The 7,922-nt window shown below is 45.2% G+C and overlaps 1 protein-coding gene across 2 annotated transcripts in view; it reads left to right on the top strand.

Moving 5' to 3' along the window:
- Window positions 1-7,922, top strand: part of LOC128890716 (origin recognition complex subunit 2) — a 77,747-nt gene that overhangs the window by 53,487 nt on the left and 16,338 nt on the right. For both annotated transcript variants that reach the window (XR_008460662.1, XR_008460664.1), the window contains one exon: window positions 4,249-4,310. The gene's annotated coding sequence lies outside the window, so the exon portion shown is untranslated. The remainder of the gene's footprint in view (window positions 1-4,248; window positions 4,311-7,922) is intronic.

The raw sequence follows: 7,922 nt of genomic DNA, 5'->3' as shown, positions 1-7,922 counted from the left end.
ACCTAGAGATCCCAAAGCCTAGAGATCCCAAGGCCTAGAGATCTCAACGCCCAGAGTTTCCAAAACCTATAGATCCCAAGGCCTAAAGATTCCAAAGCCTATAGATCTCAAGGCCTAGAGATTCCAAAGCCTAGAGATTCCAAAGCCTATAGATTCCAAAACCTAGTGATGCCAAAGCCTGGGCACCCCGTGTCTATATATTTCAAAACGTAGGGAGCTGTGTCTCAGCAGCAACGCCGTACCGGTTCTACAAACTGGAAGCGATCGCGGTTGCAGTTTCGTGCACGCAAGAATAGCGACGTTTAACGAGCCGATAGAACAGGAATCTCGTCGCGGTTCTGCTCCAATAGCCCTGCTGCGTGGCTCGTGTTCGACAATACCCACAGATTCGATCGATTCGCGAGCAATCTGCCTACTTCGACATTAAATCAAAAATCGATTTTTGTCTTCTGAAAATATCTAAACAATGTTATGGTACTCCTGAACCAATCTCAATACCTGAACACCGGAAAACAATTACTCCGTAATTTTACTTAACCTAAAAGGTTAACAACAATCCCATTTCGAAAACGCAATTTACGGTCGAAAAAACAGATTTCCCTCGCATCGCGAGCACCGTACAGAGGGTCATTATTTATAGCTCCCTGGAGAGGTCGGTCGCAAAGGTGGCGTTTAATTATTACAAATTATGAGAGCGTTCCAGCAGGAAGCAATGTTTTCCATATTCATAGCAAACGGATGTTCTCGGTCCGGAGGCGAAGCCTCCGTTCCACGTGCGCGCCAGCCGATCCAACCTTTTGTCCGTATTCACTGTCCCGTACACGTGCGGACAGTTCCACGGAACTAACTCGATTAAGACGCCGTCGCCTTTTCCACGTACACTATGTTCGCAATTACGCGAACACGTGGACCGATAGTCACGCGTTGTCGCATATAGAAAGCGCCGCGACGACGCTGGCCGATTTTCTCGATTTACCTGCTACGTGATTGATTTATCGAGACGGTCCGCGAGTGACAGAAATCCATTCGACAGGGAGCACTTCGGATTAGAATTTTCAAAAATATTATTTTAGAAGAAGAGAGAGAGGTGGAGGTGCACTATTTAATGAATCTTTAACACTAAACCTATCGCAACTGATCAAATTACCTTTTTCAAACTTTTCTAGTCAGTTCTTGTACACAGTATACGAAATCATATCACAATTGTTTTCGTCCATTGTACAATTTAATTCCACGTAAAAGATTTCTGCATTTCGTCGAAAAACGTGTGTGTCTTCAAGACTAGTTACTTCCCGTTGAAAAATTAACGAACATAGGAACGAAAAGAAGAAACGAAACGATAGAAACCCGAAGACGTAAACGGTATGCAACGGTTTCGAAAGCACCGAAAGGAAGTTATGCGAACGCGGCGAAGGCAGACGAGATTCGATCGCGATCTCGGCTCGGGTGTCCGAGCGACGAGGATCGAGAAAGGGTAAAACGCGATCTGGTACCACCCCGTTAAAAGCGCTGTATCGCGCGGGGTGGGGAGGAATGGGCGCGATAACGTTGAACGAGAGCAATTATATTTTATACGCAGGTGCGTGCGCGAGGGAAACGCGAGGAGGGGCGGAGGGGCGAAAAGAATCGTCGTTTCGTCGAAGAGCGATGGAGAGGATCCTCGGCTCGGTATAATGGAGGCTCGAAAAACGAGGCGAAGTGAGGTGAAGAGAGCTGACCTACTGTGGCAAGTGGCTCAGGGCCGTCGCTGTCCAAATCGTCCCCCCTCCCTTTATTCCCCTCCCCACCCCTCCCCTCCCTTCGTGAGCCTTCTCTTCATCCGGTACCACACGCAGTATTCAGGTCTCTTCTTTGAAGCTCTCCTGGCCACTGTGCTCTACCCCTTTGTACCCTCCGCCCGTCCAACCGCCCCCTCTTTGTGGTTTCCCTCCTTCAACCTTTGCCCTCGAGAACGATAGGACCGAAAATTGAAGTAACTTGGTCAGACGTTGGTGGAATACGTTCGTATTGTTCATTCAATGGGTACAATTTAACGGAGGAGGGGAAGGAAGTCTCTCTCTCTCTCTCTCTCTCATTGAAGAATTGGGAACTTTTGTGCCCTACATTCGTGCACTGTTGGAATATTTATTTATTTATTTATTTCGATATATACGGGCACAGCCCATTATGAAATTAATACAGCGTAGCAATCGTAAACATCCACAGTTGACAGATGCCGAGACAAACAAAAATGTACAAACAAGCAAACAATCGTAACGAAGTTATCGCCGGTGAATAGCAGAATCGCCGATAAAAAGGTTACGTGGCCTATGCTTAGTAGAGTCGATAGATGCAATAAACATATCGATGTCTGAATAAAGCAATTAACTACTAGCAATTAAGCACAGGCACACAGGACAACAGTATTCGGGTGACAGTATCTAGACGAGGAAACATATCGATGAAATAGATACGAGGACCTAGTGGTCCTGGGAGGAATGTGAATGGACACAATGGTCCGTGAAGAGTTGCACAATCAATTATATTAGTGAGAAGCTTCTGAATACTGTAACTCAACCTTTTATTTTACTGTAAAAATAAATGTACCGAGAATATATGCACGATGGACATGTCGGCAATCGATGTTGGATTGAAACGTCTCGATAGATCGCGCGAGGAGTCGAGTTGGTTAAATCGAGAAACTAAGGGAAGAAGCGAAGTGAACAGAGGCGAGACGAGAAACAAGAGATACAAGAAAAACGTGAAATCGACAAGGGCAGATTTATAAGGGAATTATTTGTATTCAATTAATCTTTACGAAATACGAGCGAATTATCTGTATTCGATCACTATTTACGAAATATACGTCTGTCGCTGCGGAATAACGAAACAGGAAGCTTAGGATATGGCCTGACCTCTCGAGTGCCTGAGAGGACCCGTAACGTAACTTACACGTATTTTACACGTGATGTTTTATTTATGTTAGAGACGAAATTTGCTGGGAATAAATTGGCAGACTTTCGCGATCGGTCGAGGTCCGTTGCGGAGAGCCTCTTTCTACGCTTGTTATGACTTTTTTTGACACAGTCGACGTAAACGCCCACCGGAGGAAAGTGAATCAGCGGTCGGAGTGAAAAGCAACCAGTGAAAATACGGAGCCCGGGTAGAATGGCGATTTGAAAGTTCTGCCTTTAGCTTCTAGCGCCGATTTTCACTTCTCCGATCGTGGGCACCAGTGGTTGACAATCGAAACCAGTCCGCCGGAGTGCTTGCCGTTCCTCCTCCATTTGAATACTTGATCACATTGGTCCCCGAACGCTCGAATTCAAGTATTTGAATACTATTCGAATAAATACATAGTCCGGAAATAAAATAGAATATATCAATACGTACATAGCTAGAATTCTGAACCTATTAATTGCTTCTGTACTAGTCTCGCAGAATTTCTCAAAAGTTTTCAAAATCCAGGCGTCCATCTCGGTCTTGTATCATCCTATAGAGTTGTTTCTAATCAGCTTCCAAAAGACGAAAAAGCTTGTGGACTCGAAAGTCACGATAGGTTTCAAAGAGTTTAATTAATACAGTACCACGAGAAAATTGACAAGACTTACAAGTCCCGCCAGTAAATAAAGGGTTAAACAAGTTGAACATGTGTTTAAGGTCTGGTTCATAAACACATAAACATAATAATAACGTAAATTTACAAAAATAACACGTGGTTCACACCTCGAACTATGCGTAACTGATCCGAACTGGTCTCGTACCGTTGATCGGCGCTTGTTTCCGTTCATCAGAACTCTTTACCGAACGTCATGCCTTTGTCCTACGTTCGAACGCATCGATTCTCACATTTCATCCTTAAATGTCGACTATACTTCCAGGACTCAATTTCGACGTTAAAAATATACACGACTCGACTTCCTACTAATTTATTATATCACAACTAATATTCGACTAATACTATTGGTTTAAGATACTCGTTAATTGTCCACGTAAAGAGTATCCCATCTTACAAACTCTCACCTCACGAACTCCCACCTTACGAACTCCCACCTTACGTTGACTCGTAAAATCTGTAAAAGTGGACAAATCGCCCGACCCTCGGAACGTCGTTTATAAGAAGAACATTGTGAAACCGCTTAAATCGATTACGAGCGAAATGTCTGGCAAGACCGTGAAAGTCAGGAGCTGAGCGACGTGTAACGACACTCGCCTTTGTTCTTTTGGGCTTGCCTTGTACCAATCTTCCCTTTCGTTTTTTGGTTTCAGATGTCCTTTATTTGAGCTGTGCTCAGGCCCCGTTGCCTGAACAAAACGAGCTATGTCGACGAGTAAGTAGCACGCCGTATTGCCAACACGCTTGTCGCTTCATTCCTTCTGCATTCTCTGTCCTTCGTTTAATCATTCGCGTTAAAGGGGCCGTACACACCCAGAAAGGGCAAACGTACCACTTCTTACATTCCTTTTTTTTTTTTTTTTTTTTTCTTTCTATTAAACAATATATGCGTCATTTATGAAAAGTTTCGGTTGCTGTAACTCGACGTTTAGCAGAAAACGTTCACGAAAGTTCGGTGCGACGTATTTCTTGCAACAGAAATTTTATTCGAGAGGAACTTAATACGGAGATTTCCCTTTACTTTAACACGATAATTCGATCAAAGTAGGTACAGGACCTTTGATCGCGCGCGTACCGGCAGTTGCTTATCGGATTACATTAACGTGATTAACAAACGTGACTGCGACAAAGCGATGCGCGAAACCTGTTTTCCTGTTTACGCGCGTCTCAGGCTGATGTTTAACGAGCTTTTCTTGGCCTTCGCGCGGAATCTTATGAATTCCAATCGGACATCGATTTCGATATCTCGTGTCCGGAGACGCTTTTTTATCCCGAGTAAAGAACGAACAATAACTGGAAAGTTTCGTCTTGCTAAACTTATATCGAAGACTCTTGCATCGAAGAGTCTCTCTCACTCCGTGGCATCGCGAGAATAAAGTCTCGTGGTAATTGTGAGGATGCGAAAGTGACATCACTCGTCCTTCGGTTACGTAAAGATATCGTCGCTAATATCGATGATCCTAATGGTTTATTACGCGGACGGTAGCCAATTCGATCATTGAAATCGGTACTTGTTACAAAAATTCCCCAAACGAAACGAAAAGTATAGAATCCCATAATCCAGAGTGTAACTATTCATCGATATCGTAGATGACGCCATTGGTTGCCTCTTCTGCATCGTGGCTGTTCAAGGCGATCTGCAATTTTGCAAAACGCGAATGCGCGCTTTTCGTTCCCGTTACACGATATATTTGACACCACGGAGCGGTTTCCGTTGCACGCGAATGGAAAGTTCTTAGAAAGTTTCGCATCGTGCCTCGTTTAACGTGGAACCGAGCCACCGGCTGCGGAGCGGTGTCGAAACTGTCTTAATATGGGATGCCGAGGTGTATCGATGATTTCGCCCGTGAAATCGTTAGGAAGGATGTCAACCCGTGCACACGTTCGTGATATTCCGAGGCACTCGCGTGTCTCGGACTTGCTTCGTTTATACCTTCAGAAATTCCTGGTGCACCCTTCTGTTGAGTATCTTTACATCCTGATATATTAACACGTTGACCGCCGGACTAATACTCTTGAAAATTTCTGCTGCGATTAAATTTTATTTACAGACTATTGGAAACTATTAGATTGTCTGTAAAGTCCGTGCCGATGTTTGGTTGGTACAGGCGGTACAGAATATCGCAGAAGCTTTGCTTATCGTTGTTAGTCCTGTCGATTTCTGAATCTGCTTTAACGATAGAATGTATCAGGTTGTCTGTAAAGTCCGGCCCTTAGAAGATGGAAAAGTTGCGGGACAAAATGGTACCTGTGTAATTCGATAAACAATATCATGCCCTTGAATTTTTCTCAAAAATTGCCACAAACTATCTGGACAACCCAATACATAATCAAATATTTTGATATTTGTTTTTGTAATATCACCGAGATTCGAGTATTTTATTCCCGTTTATTGTCTTCGACACCTCGAAAACTAACTTCTTCAAATCTTCAGTGAAAAGTAACTGTCACCCATATATCCAATTACGATATATTAATCCCTAAGTCCTATATTCTACGTATCCTTAAACAGTGCATGGTATTCACCAGCGTCCGCTTTGAATTCTTCTCTGAATTTACTAATTCTCAAACGTTCTGTTTATCCCCCCCCCCCCGCCCCCCCCTTCCTTCCCCGACCACGGCCCGGCGTGCACGCACGTGAAACGTTTCCAGCAGCGCGTCACGCGCGTGCAACAGTCACTGCGACAGCGGTGGCGCCCGATGCATTGACCCTCGCGCTAGGTTCCGCGAGTGCGTTTCGTTCGGACGGTTCCACGGCAGAAACCGACCAGAAACGTGAAAGCCCTCGGTCGGAACAGCTCGCGGCCGCTTCCGTGATTGCGCAAGTACGCGATCGAACGAGTAAAGGCACAATGGTCAGCGAAGGAGGCGCGGCGTCCGCGGAAAGGGGGAGGAGGAGGAGGAGGAGGAGGAGGAGGAGGAGGAGGAGACACGCCGTGAGCGAGCGACCGTCGAAATGGTTATTTTCGACGGTGAGGTCGTCTAGGACGCGTAAAACGAGAACTCGAGGACGTCCTGTACGCCGGTGGCACCTCTCACCGCTCCACGCGCGCGGAGACCAACAGAAAGAAAACGAGACGACGATATCTGCGAGAGGGAGGGAGAGAGAGAGAAAGAGAGAGCCAAGCCCAAAGACCTAACCCTAACGCGCGACCTCCCGTGTTTCCTGTTCGATCGACGATCGTTCCGCGACGAATGCCGATCCCCCGCCGCGGATAAGCCGCGATAGGAATTAAAGCCGCGTCGAAGAAGCCTCGAAAGGAGGAGAGCCGGCCGTGCGCGCCCCGATCGAAACTCTCAATGCTACGTAGTCCGACGTGTTGCCAAGAGTAGGTGCTACTCTGCTCGATCCGAGACGCGAGCTTTCGGAGCGATTTACTTTGGAACGCTCGATGGTACTCGTGGACTAGGGGAAGGTCTGGCTACGAGGACGGGAGGGATGCCTCTTGGAGAAAGGGTGAAAGCGTACGAGAGGGAAACCATCGGAGCTTCTCGCAGACACACAGTTGACTCCAGATGACATTAACGGAATATTTTCTTTTTGTATCTTTATATCCTGAAACCTAATGATCCAACCTGTAGGAAAGTTGCGAAGCACCCGCGCAATTTAATAATATCATTTTTTTCAGTATAGTCGGTACACCGACCATACTCGATTCGTCGATTGTACCGTGTCAACTGTTTTTCAGCGTCGATGAATCAGTGGCGCGTATAATCGTAGAAAGTCGCGGCTCGATTTCGTAGCCACAATTTCGTTTCTTTTCAAGGAAAATCTCCCGTAGCTCGTGTTTCCCGGAAGAAGAATCTCGACGCCACGATTTGACGTTCGCAGAAGAATCTTATGTAACCATAGCCATTTGTCAGATCCCCCCCAGCCATAGTCAATGAAATAAATCTAATAAACGAATAAAAGCATAATCTATAGTCAATAATTCTCGGTCCACCAAAATAAAAAATTATTTTTCAGTCCTATACGAATACTTGGTCATTCTATAATACTGCAACCCAATGTTCATTGAAACTGTTCAATGAGAATTCTCTTCAGATTCGATGAGAATTATTGCACAGCGCTCGTAGTGCTACAACTGCTCGTAAATTAAGCTGTCGAATTGTCGAAAAAGCCTTGGCACCGATGAATTTACAAATACAAAATTCAACTTTCGATCAACGTATTGGGTTGTCCGTGGAAAGTCCGTGTCGATTTTTGGTAGGTGCGGGTCTGGATATATCGAAATGCTTGAAAACAAATAACATGTATACATCCCTTAAAAGGTGGAACGGTTTTGGAACAAAATGACACCTATGTAATTCAACAAATACATGTATA

The sequence above is a fragment of the Hylaeus anthracinus genome, unplaced genomic scaffold, assembly GCF_026225885.1.
Source record: "Hylaeus anthracinus isolate JK02 unplaced genomic scaffold, UHH_iyHylAnth1.0_haploid 0, whole genome shotgun sequence".
Taxonomy (NCBI): domain Eukaryota; kingdom Metazoa; phylum Arthropoda; class Insecta; order Hymenoptera; family Colletidae; genus Hylaeus; species Hylaeus anthracinus.
This window is presented reverse-complemented; position numbering and strand designations above follow the sequence as displayed.